We start from the raw sequence: 19,972 nt of genomic DNA on the forward strand, positions 1-19,972 counted from the left end.
ATGAACGGAAGATAACCCCTTTATAATTATTCCAAAAAGAAAGTCTTTAAAAGTGAAGTTGGTGGTAGCCCTACCTGTCTGCGTTGAGGAGAGTTCGAGTCCGGGATCCACCGAATGAAACGGAATTTGAGTATTCATGGTGCGATTCCGGTAGCCTAACCTCGGAGAAACTATGTCATTAGGCTAACTGATACACATGAAATTAAATATGGTTCCCCGAAACGGAGTCGGACCATGGTCTTCCAATAGACACTGACGCACTGTCCTTTGACATGTTCATCATAGCGGTATTCGTGGGTGGGGTTTTGAAATTCGATTGGTTATGAGTAAGACAGCATTACATAATAAAACGCCTATTGATTATTGATTGGTGGAGTGGTGAAATCAAATCTGTGGGGGAAAAAATGCTCGCCTATTTAACTGAACAGGTCTAATCCAAGATGACAAAGAGATGATCATAGGCTAGATTTCAAATAATCTAATATACTGGAATATTTACATACACAAGTCTGTACAGATCTCTTGATTGCATGTCAGTGGATTACATACATAAAGATGCATAGCTGTGAAGTCTATCCATCTGAAGTGATCTTGTCCAGGATATACTTTTGTAAATAACATGTAGGCGACAGTAGTAGAGAAGAGTGTACTTTTTTCATTTATACATGTCCTTTTTATTGATTTTGAAGGAACACGTCACATTCCCCTCCTATGCTCTCTTAAACCCCAAATCATGCAGCAAAGGAATGACATCCCATGAGAGAAACTATGGAAACTAGACATTATTTGTTTACATTTCCTATACATAAAAAAAAAACGGACAGTGGAGTCGTTTTTTTTGGCTATGATAATGAAATCAATAATATTCCATTTACTGGACAACCATCCCAGCTGCATGAAAACGCTGGTGTTCCAAGTCTTCTTTTTGCAGTTCGACACAGATTGTCAGATCTCACAACACCTGCATAGACGCCCGGCATTTTGCCTTCAAAATAAAAGTCGGCGGTATGACGCTATGTGTAAACGATTTTTTATTTTTTTCAGCTTTGAATAGTGCATGATGTTAAAATGATGTAAAAAATATAACTACATGTGTGAAAATTCTAAACGAAAGACACAGACTACATTATATAAGATAGATAATATTATAAGGTTTAGCACATTGAGGAAAGGTTGGAGTTTAAGTAAATTAATGTCAAGAACATAATAATAGCCTACTGGTAAAAAAAAAAAATACAAATACATACAAATTTAAATAATAAAAAAACATTTTATTCTGACTGTAAGATTATTGTTTATTTACTGGTGCTATTGTTCAAGGGATGCAATTTTGAAATGTAATGTTTAAGAAAAGTCACTATTTTTGTTCTACTGCACAAACAAAATGCACTGTACAGGAAAAATTATTGATTGTGTGTCCATAAAACCAGGGTTCAGCCTACACACTAGAGTCCCTAGTCCAGTCTACTCACCCGAGTCCCTAGTCCAGTCTACTCACTAGAGTCCCTAGTCCAGTCTACTCACTAGAGTCCCTAGTCCAGTCTACTCACTAGAGTCCCTAGTCCAGTCTACTCACTAGAGTCCCTAGTCCAGTCTACTCACTAGAGTCCCTAGTCCAGTCTACTCACTAGAGTCCCTAGTCCAGTCTACTCACTAGAGTCCCTAGTCCAGTCTACTCACTAGAGTCCCTAGTCCAGTCTACTCACTAGAGTCCCTAGTCCAGTCTACTCACTAGAGTCCCTAGTCCAGTCTACTCACTAGAGTCCCTAGTCCAGTCTACTCACTAGAGTCCCTCGTCCAGTCTACTCACTAGAGTCCCTAGTCCAGTCTACTCACTAGAGTCCCTCGTCCAGTCTACTCACTAGTCCCTAGTCCAGTCTACTCACTAGAGTCCCTAGTCCAGTCTACTCACTAGAGTCCCTAGTCCAGTCTACTCCATAGAGTCCCTAGTCCAGTCTACTCCATAGAATCCCTAGTCCAGCCTACTCACTAGAGTCCCTCGTCCAGTCTACTCACTAGAGTCCCTAGTCCAGTCTACTCACTAGAGTCCCTAGTCCAGTCTACTCCCTAGAGTCCCTCGTCCAGTCTACTCCCTAGAGTCCCTCGTCCAGCCTACTCACTAGAGTCCCTCGTCCAGCCTACTCACTAGAGTCCCTCGTCCAGCCTACTCACTAGAGTCCCTCGTCCAGCCTACTCACTAGAGTCCCTCGTCCAGTCTACTCACTAGAGTCCCTCGTCCAGTCTACTCCCTAGAGTCCCTAGTCCAGTCTACTCCCTAGAGTCCCTAGTCCAGTCTACTCACTAGTCCAGTCTACTCACTAGAGTCCCTAGTCCAGTCTACTCACTAGAGTCCCTCGTCCAGTCTACTCACTAGAGTCCCTCGTCCAGTCTACTCACTAGAGTCCCTCGTCCAGTCTACTCACTAGAGTCCCTCGTCCAGTCTACTCACTAGAGTCCCTAGTCCAGTCTACCCACTAGAGTCCCTAGTCCAGTCTACCCACTAGAGTCCCTCGTCCAGTCTACTCACTAGAGTCCCTCGTCCAGTCTACTCACTAGAGTCCCTCGTCCAGTCTACTCACTAGAGTCCCTAGAATACAAATCGGTTTAAACAAAATGCTAGGTCATAGGAAATGTTGCTGGACTTTTACTGTGGTCAAACAGCTTAAATGTGGTGCTTGGAAACTATACGGTACAAATATAGCACTTTACAGGAAAAACGATTCATACGGAATAACACCTAGAATGATGCTGGCCTTTCTCCACCCATTCCATTGATCACAATGCAAATCACTGTATATGTAATACATATTGGCAACACTCTGTATTATTCAGAACACCATTAAATGACTCCATATATACATTCTACAGACACCCCTGAGTATTTCCTATAATACTTTTACTGTGGCACCCAGAATATGTGTTGCTCTATAGGCAAAAAGGTATTCCATTTGCGTTGATTTGCATTGGGAACATTTATTTGACCTTAGAACATATATATATATATATTTTTTTTTACAAATGTAATGCAAATGCAACTTAAATATGAACAAATATGAATCATTGTTAATGTTTAGACAATAGTTGTTCATATATCATGAATAAATACAAGTTTTTCACACTTTATATAATATTACGTGGGGGACTTTTATTTTGAAAGTTTCTCAAATTCCGCAACACGGAAGTACTTTTATTTTTTTTGTTTTGCTGACGACAAGCTGGTGACTCCTAGTTACAGGGCGGCAGCTTCGATCGCACATGGCAGACGACAAAAGGGTTGTGTTTCAGCTCGCAAAGCGGTTCACAAATATATTCAGAACACACTATGCAGCCGGTCTGTATACCTCAGTGTTGTGTGCAGCCTGTCCGAGTGGTGAGATGCCTTTGGATTTACGGCGTAAAAAACAACATTAATTTATTGGGTTAGGCTGAAAGGCTGTAAAGTTGAGCATCCCACTGCTACTGTTCTAGATGACTGCTGGGAATATACAAGTAGACAAGGCAGTGGTTTTGGTTGGACAGTTGGAAAAACTTGCTGATGAGAATGGTTGGAGGTTGGCCCTTCCGTGGTGATTCAGGTCTGTTCCTCCATGGTTATAGTTAGTTAGCTCGTAGATTTAGCAAAAGCAGAGTGGGTAGCCACTTTGTCGACGTGCACAAGAGTAACTAACTTGGCACTTTTGCTAACCTTGCCTGGTGCGTTCTTCTAGATTTAGCGAACTGACGTTAACTAGCTCAATCTAGTCAAGTAGCCAACAAACATTCAACACTGAAACTAAAAAGTTGATTTCCTTGCTCAAGTATGGGGATGTGCTTACCGTGCCTTGGTGGACCTGGAAACGACTTGTCCACCACACCAGATCGAGTAAGTAACTTGTTACAGTAGCTAGGTTCATTATTAGCTTGGTTGCTGCCGGTAACTAGCGAGCTACACTTTATATATATTGCCAGCTGTGTATGTATACACACACACACACACAATTGTCTGTTTCAGGTCAACATCGTAAACAAATTGTAAATATATTTGGATTCCAAAATGAAACAATGTAACATAAAACAGCGTAACCAATAAACACCAAAACAATAAGAATTATACGTTCCCATTCAGATTTCTGCTCTTCATTTCTCATTACTTGAATATTTTTTTTCTCCTCATTAATTTCATTTAACATTATACTTTTTTAATTTAAATTTTCCTCCCACTCAACATGTTCTGCTATTTTTTTTCAGTCCAGGACTAGGATTAATGTGTCCAGGAAACCAGCCCTATATAGCCCACACATGGTGGTCCTGTGTGGCTCAGTTGGATTAGGGTGTGGTGAGGTTGTGGGGTCAGTTCCCGCAGGGATCCTGTACACCACTGTACCATGAGTCATTTAGCTGGGATGAGGGTCTTCTAAGTGGAGTACTGTAGACAACCACTGAACAGTCAGTAGAGCTGGGCGATACGGACACAAATCCATATTGTGATAAATTGCCTGAATTTATGCGATAAAGTTTATAACATTTAATGTGCACCATGTGTACAAAAAAAATGAAATCCTTTAAACTACTACTAGTTGTATGGTTGTAGCCATCTATTGTTCCATGAACAATCAGTCATATTAGAAAACATTTAATTTCAAAACACATTTCTCTAGTTATAGGCTACTTATCGTAATGAACGATATCTGCCAAAATGCCTGTGATAAGTGATCGGTATGGTTTATTTGTCCCAACTCTACCAGTTCATCTCAGCAGCCAGCCACTCTCCCAGTCTTGTTATTCGTATAGAAGAGCTTCCTGAGACAGAGTGGAGTCTGCTGGGAGAAGAGAGAAGGCATCTCATTACCTTTCCCTTTTACCACTATCGTGTTAACTGACCGAAAACCCCTACTGCGCTGGCTCCAATCCCTTCCCAGTACGGTTCCAGCAGCTACAGATGTAGGATCTTAATGTGATCACCCTGTTGCAGGAGAACTTGCAGTATATTTGAGATTTAAAAAGTCTTCTGAACTTTGTAATTTCCACTGTGATATTTCAGACTCGATTTTTCCCTTACGAAAAATGTATCAACTCCTACAAAAAAAAAAAATCAATTTAATTATAATACACATAATAATTCACTTATCCTGTTGCTGCGTGATAATGTTCAGGCTGTAGCAAACTGGCTCAAATGAAGATCCTACATCTGTACGGTAGATGTGCCGTGTAACCAGGTCAGCACACTGCAGCTCGGCTTGATTCGGCTCCATAGTGTGAAAAGGTTAGCCGAATATAACGAGCCTTGAACCAAGAAATCCAATCTAGAAATTCAATCTATGGTGTTTTGTACCCTTTGTTGCAAGGCTACTAAAGTCTCTTCAATCATAATGTTTAGTAGCTCCTCATAAGACTGGTGGGTATTTTTTTTTACTGTTATACAGAAATTCTTCAGTCAAAGCCAATTGTATCCAACCCATAAAACATGTGGTCCTACTAAAGCATCGAGGTGAGTATGAAGACCGTGTTCTTAGCTCCATGTTTTGACTCGGCTGGTATTTCCTCCCACCACCCACACGACCCACCTCTCACTTCTGGTGCTGCACACTTTGTCATTCTGTCTTAACTTTATTTTAAACGTTCCTTACCCTGGTTCCAGATCTGTTTGTGCTGTCCAATGGTTATTGTCACTCCGTTGACCACAGGAGTTGGCAAGACGGCACAAACAGATCTGGAACCAGGCTATATGCTTTCCCCGACACAACAACACTATATACTGGAACTTAATGCCTCTAACAGATCTGGGAACAGGCCTCTTGCCACATTGGAGGTCATATAATCCAGCCTGTGTCAAACAGCTGGCAACTGGGTTCCCACTAGATAGGACAGCCACAAAGTCAAAATTGGCTATATTGTAAAATTCATGATTTTTTTTTGTTGTTGTCTTAATTTAAGGCATAAGGCTAGCAGTGTGGTTATGGTTAGGTTTAAAATAATATTTTAACAAGATCAATTGTAGAAATATGTGGTGTTTGACTTTGTGGCTGTGGTAACGGCTATCTGTCTGCATGAACTGTACTGAATGTCTCTCAGGAAGTCTGATAACTGGCTTCCCTGCTCAATGGCGAGCACTATCCTCTCTCTGGAAGTCTGACAACTGGCTTCCCTGCCCAATGGCGAGCACTATCCTCTCTCTGGAAGTCTGACAACTGGCTTCCCTGCCCAATGGCGAGCACTATCCTCTTTCAGGAAGTCTGATAACTGGCTGCTCTGCTCAATGGCGAGCACTATCCTCTCTCTGGAAGCTGTTTGATTTGCAACCCTTCTGTATCTAGCGTTTAACCGTACAAATAGAATTACGTTCAACATAATATTTCTAGTCAGATCATGACATGCACATCTAGGCCTGTATTCTAGTAAAACTCTTGTCTGTAAATTCTCTCAATTATGCGAGACCCATTTCTGAAAAGATCGATGAAGTGAACTGAAGACGATGAATTAACTCGTTTCAACTGAACACATGATAAGAGACGTTAGACTTGTAACAGTGTAGTCAACACTATGGGCCCTTGTCTAAAGTAGTGCACTATATAGGGAATAGGGTTCTATAGGGCCCTGGTCTAAAGTAGTGCACTATATAGGGAATAGGGTTCTATAGGGCCCTGGTCTAAAGTAGTGCACTATATAGGGAATAGGGTTCTATAGGGCCCTGGTCTAAAGTAGTGCACTATATAGGGAATATGGTTCTATAGGGCCCTGGTCTAAAGTAGTGCACTATATATAGGGTTCTATAGGGCCCTGGTCTAAAGTAGTGCACTATATAGGGAATAGGGTTCTATAGGGCCCTGGTCTAAAGTAGTGCACTATATAGGGAATAGGGTTCTATAGGGCTCTGGTCTAAAGTAGTGCACTATATAGGGAATAGGGTTCTATAGGGCCCTGGTCTAAAGTAGTGCACTATATAGGGAATAGGGTTCTATAGGGCTCTGGTCTAAAGTAGTGCACTATATAGGGAATAGGGTTCTATAGGATCCTGGTCTAAAGTAGTGCACTACATAGGGAATAGGGTTCCAGTGGGGACAGAGCCGTGTGTCTGTAGCTGCCATTCTGACCTCTCCATCTCCTCTTAGACAACCTACAGGGGTGTCAAAAACCCCCAAGCAGTTGAGAGAAATAAAAAGAATAAGGAGATGGAGAAACAAGAGATGAGACCGTCTCCGCCTGGAGGAGAAGGAGGAGGAGGGATGAAGGTTAGTCCTCATATTTTCAACACAGATTATATCATGTCACAGTCTGCCTGCAACTTCAGGAGGTAAGTCTCTTAACGAATCAGCACACCTTTGAGAAAGGCAAGACGGCCTAACCTTGTATTCTTTGCTGGCTTATATATATTCCTTTATAAATAATGAATGAATCATATAGGTCATTTGTTTTGAGCTAGAATAGTTAAAGGATGTAGCCCAAAACATAAAGGCGTTTTAATGTCTCCGACTACATGAATGACTGAATCTGCTTTATTTATGCCACATCCCACTTGTTGTTCGAATGTTTCCTGTTTCTCTCAACAGGTCATTTATTTGTCTACGAGGATGCTTTTCCCCTTTTTGAGGAGATGCGTGAGCTGTGTCTATTCCATCCTTTAATACCATGTTTTCTTCTGTTTTGTAGTGGCAGGTAGGCTAAAGATAGACATGGAGAGATCCTGGAAGTCTCAATGTAGACTGAGGTTCAGCTAACAACATGAAGATGGTACTAGTTGACTTAAAGGCTTTTTTTTTTTGAATATCAGCCCTTATACTAGATTTTTTATTTTTAAATGCAAGCCTTTTTTAGAGGCGATTGTGTGTCTGCATCTCTCAACTTCGTAGGATAGTTTGCCGGGCTTCGACGCTGGTAAAATAAATAAATAAAAAATTCTGCTGCCCAATGTTGGCCGTGTGAATCACAGGACATGCCTCCCTTAATGCCAAGATATACAAGAGAATATGCAAGCCAGCCAATGGAGCTTTGGAACAGACAGGGTGGCGTAGCTATGAATAGAATATAAACACTCGGAGGAAATATGCTCTCACACTACATCGATAAACTGTACCAGGCGTCTTGCAGTGAACTCTCTCTCTTTGTGTTCTCTTTGTCCTCTCGCCTTTCTTTCTCTCAGCCATTTCCACTGTGCCAGCTTTAACACCATGGCGCTTACTTCTTTTGCAATTGTTTCAGACATTTTGAACTTTGAGGAATATTCTTGTGATCTATTTACCGTATAGTATATTTTCCTTCTAAAATGATTTTATGCAACAATGTCCTTTTTACTGTTCAAAATAGGCCTAGATGATTCAAATGTCATTTTCTATTGTAGATCAGTGTGAAAAGAACTACGTTTCCCATAGCTACTGATGAACCACGTGAACGTTTTAGAGTTCCCGCACCAGCACTATTCAGTTGACTTTTCTATTGTAGATCAGTGTGAAAAGAACTACGTTTCCCGTGTTGTACTCACTTCGCCTCCATGGCCTTTTTATATTTTTATTTATTTATACATATATCTGTTTGCCTTCACCTCCCTTATCTCACCTCACTTACTCACATTGTATATAGACTTATTTTTTTATCTTTTTCACTGTATTATTGACTATATGTTTGTTTTTACTCCATGTGTAACTATGTGTTGTTGTATGTGTCGAACTGCTTTGCTTTATCTTGGCCAGGTCGCAATTGTAAATGAGAACGTGTTCTCAATTTGCCTACCTGGTTAAATAAAGGTTAAATAAATAAATAAATAAAAATAGCTACTGATGAATGTTTTAGAGTTCACGCACCAGCACTATTCAGTTGACTTTTCTATTGTAGATCAGTGTGAAAAGAACTACGTTTCCCATAGCTACTGATGAATGTTTTAGAGTTCACGCACCAGCACTATTCAGTTGACTTCACTTTAGTGTTTGATTTTCATATGTCTGTGCAATATAAGTTATTTGCTACACGTTGTATTGGTTTGTAATGTATAAAGAAAATGCTATATTTTAAATGAGGTAAGAAGTTTGAGTCGTGAAAGCCTGATGAAAGTGTTTTTTTATGCATGAATATTTCTTATTTTTTTCCTCTCATTTCAACCTGTTCAGTAATATTGTTGTCATGACAATGTTCCAGGAATTATTTTATCCAAACATACACCGGTGTCACAATGTTCTTTCTTGGGTATGCAGTCTGTTGTCAGGATGGTAATAGGACTACCGTTATTCACCAGGTTTCAGTCCATTTCAGTTCAGGAAGTACACTGAAATTACAATTATCTGCAATGCTTTTCAATGAGGAACATTTTTTTTGGATTTACTTTCTGAATTGAAATAGAATTGACCCCAACCCTGTCATCCACTGGGGCGTACCTGTCCACGATGATAACTGCAGATCTGTCATCCACTGGGGCGTACCTGTCCACGGTGATAACTCTGCAGATCTGTCATCCACTGGGGCGTACCTGTCCACGATGATAACTCTGCAGATCTGTCATCCACTGGGGCGTACCTGTCCACGATGATAACTCTGCAGATCTCAGAAGGAAATGGGAAGAGAGCCTGAACCAGCAGGTGTTATTGTGCACTTGGAAGTATTGCATTTATACCTGCCTTGCTTTTTATACTTGAGGTTTCTTCTTCCTATACCCACCTAGTGCTTCAAAGGCTCTTGCCATTTTGAGGTGCATGAAGTCACGCCAATGTCATTTTGTTGAAATAACGTTGTCAGATGACTGTTGTTTTTGACCTGGGGCAATTGTGCACCGCCTTATGGGACTCCCGATCACGGCCGGTTGTGATACAGCCCAGGATCGAACCAGGGTCTGTAGTGATGCCTCTAGCACTGAGGTGCAGTGCCTTAGACCGCTGAGCATAACAATGTGTTTATAAATAATGTAAAATAATAAACAATTTGTCACATACACTGGAAAGGTGCAGTTTACAGGGTCAGCCATAGTACAGCACTCCTGGAGCAAATTAGGGTTATAAGTGCCTTGCGCAAGGGCACATTAACAGATTATTCACCTTGTCGGCTCGGGTATTCAAACCGTCAACCTTTCGGTTACTGGCCCAACACTAACCACTAGGCTACCTGCCACCCTTTATGATGGACACACAAATCAAATCAGAGTTAATTGGTCACGTACACAGATATATATATATAAAAAAAGATGCTTTTATCTTGCTCCAACAGTGCAGTAATACACATATAAACCAAAAAGTAATAGAAAGATATTAAGAAATATCAGAACGAGCAATGTCATAGTCCGGAATATACAGTGTGTGTACACTACTTGTCAAAAGTTTTAGAACACCTACTCATTCAATGGTTTTTCTTTATTTCTACTATTTCTACTGGCCTCTTTCTAGAGCTCCGACTTCCCGATTCATCTCGAAAGCACCATAATAGCTCAGAAATGAGCGAAATGACAGGCTACTTTGACACTGACAAACTGAGATGAATGAAAACCACCTCTTCTTGAGTCCATCAATAGCCAACGCCTAGTTGTGTGGAGACTATAGGAAATTATAGTCCTAAAAATGCTTTCCAGTTTCACTGATTCACCCAAAGATGTGCGGCTCACTCACTGGTGATGGCCTATGCGCGCGTCCCCGACTGTAGACTATGCCTTGTATTGTACACTCCAATAGGCTATTTATCCTCTGTGGCAAACGTTTAGGCGTTCTCATGGTGTAGTAGGCTATTCTGAATTATTAAATGTATTTCTGAACAGACAGCAGTAACTCTATAACTTTGGCACATTTATTTCAATTTCTCATGCGTGCTTCAGCTCCTCCAGAACCCTTCGTATGATTCTATAAGGGGAATGATGAAGTGCGACGCTGGAGAGATGAGAGTTGCAGGCTCATGTCTATCAGAGCAGAGAGAGATTTTAGAAAGGGAATCTCATTCTAGTTTGGTGAGAGATACAGGGGGGGGGGGGGGGGGGGGAAGAAAAATTAAGGAGGAGGCAACTCGAATGAACTTTGTTCGTGTTTATTAGAACTTTACATTGTAAAAAGTGACACTTATTTTTCATGCCACGAGAGGTACCAGATCCGGCCAAATAGGGTCCGGAACGAAACAGTCCAAAACGTAGAGGTGCCGGATCTTGTTCCGACAGGATTCGGCTCAAATTAAGCACTTGAACTTGTGTTCCTCCACCTTTCCTTAGCTCTGTTGTGGATTGTGTTTCTGTACGCCAATGGAAAGTCGACAAAACAAAGAGCAAACCAGCCATGTATTGAATACATGGAATTGGATTGGGATGGTACTGATGAATGAATCAGGCACACAATCTGCTCATTTTTGAAATATTTTTTTGAAATCAGGTATCAAATTTGATTTGTAATATTGGTTGGTGAAATATGCTTAAAATGAGTCATTTCCCATAATTCTGTACCTTTGGATAGTTGCACTTCCAATTTTGATCATCATGATTTTAGTGACTGCAAAGAAAATGTATAGATCTACTGGGATTTTTAAAATACAAAACTAACTTCCTGTTTTGTCCGCTTGGACACAAGAGACAAGTATAGTCGCGTTAATCTTTTTTGTTGTTGCAAGCAGTCGTGTTCTTTTGATGAATGTATTTATGTTTTAAAAAGACAACTACATTTTGAAAATCCATTTCCTGTTTTGCAACAGCTCTGTAGGTCTTATGGACGCTGTTTTGAAACATGACAACCTTGTTCCAAATAAAATAGTAGGTTAAAAACAGTTGTTTCCTGATTGAAATAGTACAAGAGTACACCATGAGGGACTCGTTTCTCTACCAGCAGGTTGCGGGAGGACCACAGTGCGTCCTTCAGACACGTGAGGGTGGGCCAGAGCTTTGTGGAGGCCTTTGGCCCACCCCATAACAGCACGAGCTGGAGCGTTAGGTCTTCCCCTGCTGGCGGACATGAGATCAGGGCCTGTTTTCTTCCACAGGTCCCTGGCTGGTCTCCCAGGGAACATATATTTTCTCATGGAAAAGTTTTATTGTTGCATTTTCTTTGAAAACAGCTCATATATATTTTTGTACATCATATTATACACATAAAAACGGCATTAAAGCATCAAAAACTATTTGAATGTTTTGATTAAATGGGTGACTGAACACTATCTAGTGACATAGACTTGCTTAATTAAAAGCAATATCCATCATGACTATAATAAACGAACCATCCGGTTGGCTTCGTCTGCTTTTTCTTTACAACGGCAGGGGGTGCACCGTTCCTGGAGGTACTGCAATACCAGGTCGATGCGTGGAGTGGACGGAGCAAGCCCCTATTCCATCTCCCTATTCCAAAAATCAATTTAATATATGGTCCCCAGATAGGGGACGTATCAGATATTAAACTGATAAGAACAGATTTTTTTTTTTTTTTTTTTTTTGGAAAAGAATTTTATTTACATTTCTCATTGAAATACAATTACATAATCAGTGCGTTACATAACATCGATTCATAAAAACAGTATCCAAAAATAGTGTAACAATATAACAATAGCAAAACTACTCAAAAAAATGCAGTTCTGCAGAACCTGACCAGTGTTATTACATTCAAGTTTAACTTGCCTCTAACAATCTCCAAAAAACAATACAAAGAATTCTATAAATACAAACATATACATATACCAAAGTGAATTCTGAATAAACCTCAGTGTATATCAAATATGTACAAAGGCTTAGCCTACATTTCAATTGGCTCTAAAAACATTTAAAGTGAAGGGTAAACCCCTTTCCATTTCTGTTTCACTGATACAATGCCCCACTTATCTATTTCGAATTGTATTTTTTTCCAAATGTCCTGTTTTATAAATTCAACTAATCCCGTCGGTGACCACTTGAGGGTGTCATTGACCGCACCACATCTGGCCTCCCAAAGTTTGGTCTTGATAAGGGACACCAGTCACTATTGCTAATAATTGCACCCTTTCCACATTTTTTAGTTCAAGTTTGGCTACCCCTTCATAATCAATGTTTTTTAAAATCTCAAAAAATTGTTTAATTTTTCTCCAAACCAATTTGGCAAAAGAACATTCCCATAAAACATGGGGAATTGTTTCAATTGCAAAACAATTGTCCCTGGGACAAAATTTATTCAGGGTCAAATTATGATCATATAATGTTGATCTGACCGGAAGACGTCTGTGTAAAACAAGCCAATTAAAATCTTTCAGTCTGTTGTCTAACCCTTTTAATTGTGTCCGTAGCCAGGTGGAAGGCGATATTGGTAATCGGTCTCTAGGACGACAATTTTCTATTAATTTTTCGTATAGCAATCTGTGGTTGATTACGTTTTCTTTTACTTTGCAGACAGGGGTTTTCTTTGCCCATTCCACTATTTTCTTAAAATGTAATGGGATACTTTCAGCTTTTGGCTTACTATTATCCCATTCCACCATACTACACTTGATCTTAGCCAAAAGGCCGAGAAGCGATACCGCAATGCTTTCGGGAGGAAGGTGCCGTTCTCAGACACGTCAAATCCGGAAACGCTTACAGCAAAATGAGCTCTGTAAACGTTACATCAAATATCAAAGATGATGATGCTGTTAAAAAATGGTGGCATAGATCGGGATTTGATCAACGTCGGGAAAAGACACTTTTCACTGATACAATGTAACACATTGGTAGGATACAAAGTCACGCGTTCATCCGCCCTCCAATCGGAAACTAGACAAATCCTTATTGAGTTAAAACCAGATTTACAGCTAAATTGGAATAATCTATCAAATACGGGTGGGAGAAACAATTTGCAGACAATAATATTGACATAACATTTTATCTTTTATAAAATATCTCAGGAAGCGTTGATGCCACAAGGGAACAAAACAAATTGTCCACTTGGTGGCGCCAGACTTCCACCGACCGTCGCCTTGTACAAGCAGTTCTATGTTGTCAATAAAATACACTTGAATGTTGAACCACTTGACTTCAATACATACATCATCAACGCAAAAATAGCAATACATACATCATCAACGCAAAAATAGCCTATGTATTTTTTAATCTGTCTGTAGAGCCTTGTATGATAAGGCCATTGTGAGGAGGCCTTTATATATGGTATACCAGACACTGCTGTCGGGGATGCCATCCAGCACCCTGTCCATCAAACGCTCAAAAGTAGCTGGAGCGTTGCACAGGCCAAAACACAGGACCTTGAACTGCCAGTGTCCCCTGTTAGTGGAGAACACAGTTTTGGCTCTGGCCTCTGGGGAGAGGGGCACCTGCCAGTAGCTACTAAAATGAGCTAACAGTTCAAACTGAGCATGAAAAGCTTCCCAATCCGCCTTACCGGAATACTTCGGGGTCTTAACAGCTAGGGACGCAGCTGGGAACCGGGCGCCGCCATGTTTGTTTACATCCTGAGCCCCAGATTCCTCGTCGACGTCACACCTTCGGTCCGCCCACCAGAATCGGCGCGAAGCAGTCGACAAAGCGCTCATGCCCGCTTCAGCCGCCATCACTCTAATGTCCTCCCTCAAGCGGCCTCTGGGCTCCGACGCCCTGGCGATCTCCTCAGCCAGACCCAGCGACGTCCATTCACACGTACCTCATTGGCCATAATCGTCCCCTACCTCCACCTTCACTTTCGGATTCCCTCGAAGCATTTTCAACCCCGTTCTCACCTACGGTAGCTAGCCACAGAAGTCAGCTAGCTAGCTAGCTGGCTAACTTTTATCGACGTTTTTACTTCTGACACCAATGTAATGACCTGACTAGATCATAAAGGAACAATTATCCAGACAGAGGTTTGAGTTTACGAATTGACGGTTTATTAACCTAACTTTACACAGGCTACTGTTTGGCCGTAGCCCACAAGCCAACCGTGACCTTCTCTTGTGAAGCCCAGACGAAAGAGGGAGAACAAAGGGTGAACCTGGTCTTAACTTCCGATGCTCCACCCCCCTGCCCAACCCCCCTCCACGCCACTCCGCCAATCACCACGATGCCCGGCATCAGAACATTCCAGGCATTCCCGTGATTGGCAGATAGCAGGTTGATTGACATGTCGGACCCGCGAACACTGTGTACTGGTCAGTACAACACAACCACCTACTAGCCTAACACATAACACACAGCTGTCTGTGCGGGTCGCTACAATATGTTAAAAGTACATGTTGTTATTAAAACAATAAAATAACCTAAGAAATAATTAATTTTAAAAATATCCAATCTGTAAAAGCCATTTCAAATGTGCACATATAATTCAAACAAGAGTACTGTATACCTTTTTAAAGACATGTAAAACGGTTTAAAAATCCCATTATTAAAAAAGCGGTCTTCTCTCCTTTGTGGAGGAATGGGGTGAGTCCTTATCAAATTTGCCTCCTCCTGCTCTTCCGAATCAACTCCGCCCCCATTGTGGGGTTTTGCTAAGCTTAGCGTGCTAAAATAACTATAAACTAGAAGGATTTTGCATTAATTAAAGTTTAAGCTAAAGACTCATGTAGGCCTGACATTTGTCTTTGTTCTCAGGAGTAACAGTTCTCATAGCCTAACCATGAGGCCACAGCCTGAAATATGTGTGTATGCAACAATGTACAAGGCCTAATATATGAACAATAATGTGTGTGTGTGTGTGTGTGGCAAGAAGGGCTCTGTTCTGTGTGTCCGAAACTGTGCTAATCTTAGAGAGGCACAGGAGGGGTGTAGAGGGAGGGGGGTGAATCAGGAGACTGCTGACTGTGGTGTACAATAGACAATAACAGATCAACTATACACACGAAGAACATCTGTGAGGTTCTGAGTTATGCACTATAACCCAATACTATAACACATGTGATTGAATATTAGCAACTGTTGGCCTGGGAGCCTGGGTGTCTGTGTGTGTGTGCTGGAAGTAACAGTTAGCCTCAGATAAGTGTGCTGGGAAGCTGTGGTTAGCCTTGAGCGAGAACAGTGGGCTTTGTATACAGGTGCAAATAGCTCAGACAATGTTGCAGAGCTGTCTGACCTCAGTCTCTGGGGTGAGGGAGCGTAATCTACACAGCAACAGCGACGGGACACCAGAGAGCGCTAAGGGGCTGTGACTAGCTTAAGCGCCAACACCAACGATAGGCTGGGTGAGTCTAAACCACGCCCAGTCTCTACTCTGACAGGCCGGCTCGGAAACGGGAATTATCTCTGTCATGAGTATATTATAATATCTTTGTCAGGAACAAATCAGTTCTCTGTCTTGTCCTGCGTGATGACACAGTGACCCCGTATATACGGAAATTGCATTTGCCATTTATTAACTTTTGAATTAAACAATTATTTTAACCAAGTTCAGGTGTGCTATTGTTCCTATCTCAGTTGAACCTTCGCAGCCTTAACACCATCCTTCAGGGCCCAGAAGAGATCCCTCCCCTAGGCGCCGCAGCACTGTCAGGCCATGGCGGCCGGGACCTTAGATGTTGTGGGTGATACTTTGTCTGGGGTCGAGACTATTTTGTCCATACCACCTCAGGGCTTCCGTGGCTCTCAAGGCCACTACCTGGTGGGGGGTCTCCACCCGTTTCCCTACCAACAAGTTGTCAGAGGACCACAGTTTGTCCTTCAGACACCTGAGGGTGAGCCAGAGCTTGGTGGAATCGGCCTTCGGTCCACCCCATACAGCACGAGCTGAGGTGTTGTGTCCTCCCCTGCTGGCGGACACGGGGAGATCAGGGGGCTTCTTTCCACAGGTCCCTGGCTTATTTCACTGCAGTTACTCTTCTCTTCCTTATAGTTTCTTAATGTTTGGTATCTGTTTTGATATTTATATTGACATTGGTGGTACATAGACAGCGGAGACTGGGACAGGCCTTTCTCCAGTATTAACACTAAAGCTCACCACACCTCCTCCTCTTCCTCCAACTTTCTCCTCTTCCTCATCTTCTTTTGTTTCCTCCTCTCAACTCATTTATTTAACTAGGCAAGTCAGTTAAGAACAAATTCTTATTTACAACGACAGCCTACCGACCGGGCCAAACCCGGACGACACTGAGCCAATTGTGCACCGCACTACGGGACTCCCAATCACGGCCGGTTGTGATACAGACTGGAATCAATCCAGGGTGTCTGTAGTGACGCCTCTAGCACTGAGATGCAGTGCCTTAGACCGCTGTGCCGCTCGGGAGCCCAACAATGCCAAATCACTTATCTACCAATTTAAATCAACCTTTAAGTATCATTTATCTTGTATTCCCTGAACATCCAAACATAAAGGTGGATAAGAGATATTATGCTTTCAGACAGGCTGTGTCCTGCAAATCTGTGCTTTTATCTGGGAGATATTGAATCTCTCTTGTCTTACTAATAACTTTTAGAATTCTAATTGAATGGAGAAGCAGCCTAAATCCTCTTGATTTTCATCACCTTAGTTTTATCTCTTGTGAAGTTTCAGAAGCATGTGATTGTAACTGAGATATCCAAGATGTCTGTGGATTGACCGATAGCTTGGCTACTCAATGAAGACAACCATTGTTTTACTGTACTAAGATTACCACAAGTGCTTGTGAATGTAAAAAAATCTTTCTTGAAGAACTATTTCTTCACAATTTTTTTTACAGAAGGACGTTCAGAGAACAACCAGCCCATTGTTGGACCAGGCTGTATTCTCCCTTTCTACTGGTTCTGTTATGATGGGTTCATAAAGACTGTTATTCAGGAACCGCCAGGTGTAGCAGACTGTCTCAAAGGAGAGTACCACTTTGCAGGTGTAGCAGACTGTCTGAGGAGAGTACCACTTTGCAGGTGTAACAGACTGTCTCAGAGGATTACCACTTTGCAGGTGTAGCAGACTGTCTCAAAGGAGAGTACCACTTTGCAGGTGTAGCAGACTGTCAGAGGAGAGTACCACTTTGCAGGTGTAACAGACTGTCTCAGAGGATTACCACTTTGCAGGTGTAGCAGACTGTCTGAGGAGAGTACCACTTTGCAGGTGTAGCAGGCTGTCTCAGAGGAGAGTACCACTTTGCAGGTGTAGCAGACTGTCTCAGAGGATTACCACTTTGCAGGTGTAGCAGACTGCCTGAGAGGAGAGTACCACTTTGCAGGTGTAGCAGACTGTCTCAGAGGAGAGTACCACTTTGCAGGTGTAGCAGACTGTCTCAGAGGAGAGTACCATTTTGCAGGTGCAGCAGATTGTCTCAGAGAGTACCACTTTGCAGGTGTAACAGACTGTCTGAGGAGAGTACCACTTTGCAGGTGTAACAGACTGTCTGAGGAGAGTACCACTTTGCAGGTATAACAGACTGTCTGAGGAGAGTACCACTTTGCAGGTGTAGCAGACTGTCTGAGGAGAGTACCATCTCCAGCAGGCCACAAATGTGCATGTGTTTGCTCAAACGTTCAGAAACAGACTCCATGAGGGTGGTGTGAGGGCCCGACGTCCACAGGTGGTGGTTGTGCTTACAGCCCAACACCGTGCAGGACGTTTGGCATTTGCCAGAGAACACCAAGATTGGCAAATTCGCCACTGGCGCCCTGTGCTCTTCACAGATGAAAGCAGGTTCACACTGAGCACATGAGCACGTGACAGACGTGACAGAGTCTGGAGACGCCGTGGAGAACGTTCTGCTGCCTGCAACATCCTCCAGCATGACCGGTTTGGCGGTGGGTCAGTCATGGTGTGGGGTGGCATTTCTTTGTGGGGCTGCACAGCCCTCCATGTGCTCGCCAGAGGTAGCCTGACTGCCATTAGGTACCGAGATGAGATCCTCAGACCCCTTGTGAGACCATATGTTGACACATGCACATTTGTGGCATGCTGGAGGTCATTTTGCAGGGCTCTGGCAGTGCACCTCCTTGCACAAAGGCAGAGGTAGCGGTCCTGCTGCTGGGTTGTTGCCCTCCTACGGCCGCCTCCACGTCTCCTGATGTACTGGCCTGTCTCCTGGTAGCGCCTCCATGCTCTGGACACTACGCTGACAGACACAACAAACCTTTTTGCCACAGCTCGCATTGATGTGCCGTCCTGGATGAACTGCACTACCTGAGCCACTTGTGTGGGTTGTAGACTCCGTCTCATGCTACCACTAGTGTGAAAGCACCGCCAGCATTCAAAAGTGACCAAAACATCAGCCAGGAAGCATAGGAACTGAGAAGTGGTCTGTGGTCACCACCTGCAGAACCATTCCTTTTTTGGGGGTGTCTTACTAATTGCCTATAATTTCCACCTTTTGTCTATCCCATTTGCACAACAGCATGTAAAATTTATTGTCAATCAGTGTTGCTTCCTAAGTGGACAGTTTGATTTCACAGAAGTGTGATTGACTTGGAGTTACATTGTGTTGTTTAAGTGTTCCCTTTATTTTTTTGAGCAGTGTATATATAGTTTCACAGACAAATTGTTGCATTTTTTTCTGTTTTGTGTGAAATCGTTAAGAATAATATAAAACCAGTCTGCACACCACCAAGGTGAATTGGTTTAGTTTCAGACAGTAGCCTTCAAGTAACAAAATATAATTCAGTTGATTGAACATTAAATGTATTTCAATATGATTAAAATGGTCCTAGAGCCTACTGTTTATATTTTAAAACAGTCATCGTTTTGCATTAGAAGCATATTTGTATTCGTCGCTTGTTTGTATAAATTGCAAAGGCATTGGCAACTTTGTATTTGTAGTCAACTTTGTTCAGATGTTATCGGCGGTCACAGACGGAAAAACACATGTGATTCTAGGTTCATGTTTTACCGGAGATTGTTTATTAAAAATATTTTTAAAAACATGTACGGACGCATTTAGCTGTTCTCCGAGTGGTCTGAGGTAGTTTATCAGATTTACGAGCGTTTTCCAGTGCAACGTTAATAACAATGGTTTTGTGAAACCGCTCGGGAAATTGTACGATGTTCCTACGAAGGGTCTAACGATTCATTTATCCTTAACATGCTTTTGGGAAACTGGGCCCTATTCTGTTTGAATGATTCAAATCTAATGTTCCGTCCTCTTTTAAAATAAATTCAATAAATTGTATTATAAAACGATGTGTTGTCTTGGTGATTGTTTATGTATTCTAGTAGTTTGTGTGAATAAAGTGATGTCA

The 19,972-nt window shown here is 42.0% G+C and overlaps 1 long non-coding RNA gene, 1 other non-coding gene and 1 pseudogene across 2 annotated transcripts; 1 reads left to right on the forward strand and 2 right to left on the reverse strand.

Annotated features, from left to right (window-relative positions):
- Positions 1-3,187: 3,187 nt before the first annotated feature.
- LOC129861965 (uncharacterized) lies at positions 3,188-10,909 on the forward strand. Its single transcript, XR_008760688.1, has 3 exons — positions 3,188-3,575; positions 3,799-7,208; positions 7,627-10,909. It is a non-coding gene; the product is annotated as an uncharacterized LOC129861965 (long non-coding RNA).
- A 1,267-nt stretch (positions 10,910-12,176) lies between these two features.
- Positions 12,177-12,362, reverse strand: LOC129863062 (U2 spliceosomal RNA). The gene has a single exon (XR_008760926.1). It is a non-coding gene; the product is annotated as a U2 spliceosomal RNA (small nuclear RNA).
- A 913-nt stretch (positions 12,363-13,275) lies between these two features.
- LOC129862978 (U2 spliceosomal RNA) lies at positions 13,276-13,399 on the reverse strand (annotated as a pseudogene).
- Positions 13,400-19,972: the final 6,573 nt, after the last annotated feature.

The sequence above is a fragment of the Salvelinus fontinalis genome, chromosome 9 (genome assembly GCF_029448725.1).
Source record: "Salvelinus fontinalis isolate EN_2023a chromosome 9, ASM2944872v1, whole genome shotgun sequence".
NCBI lineage: Eukaryota > Metazoa > Chordata > Actinopteri > Salmoniformes > Salmonidae > Salvelinus > Salvelinus fontinalis.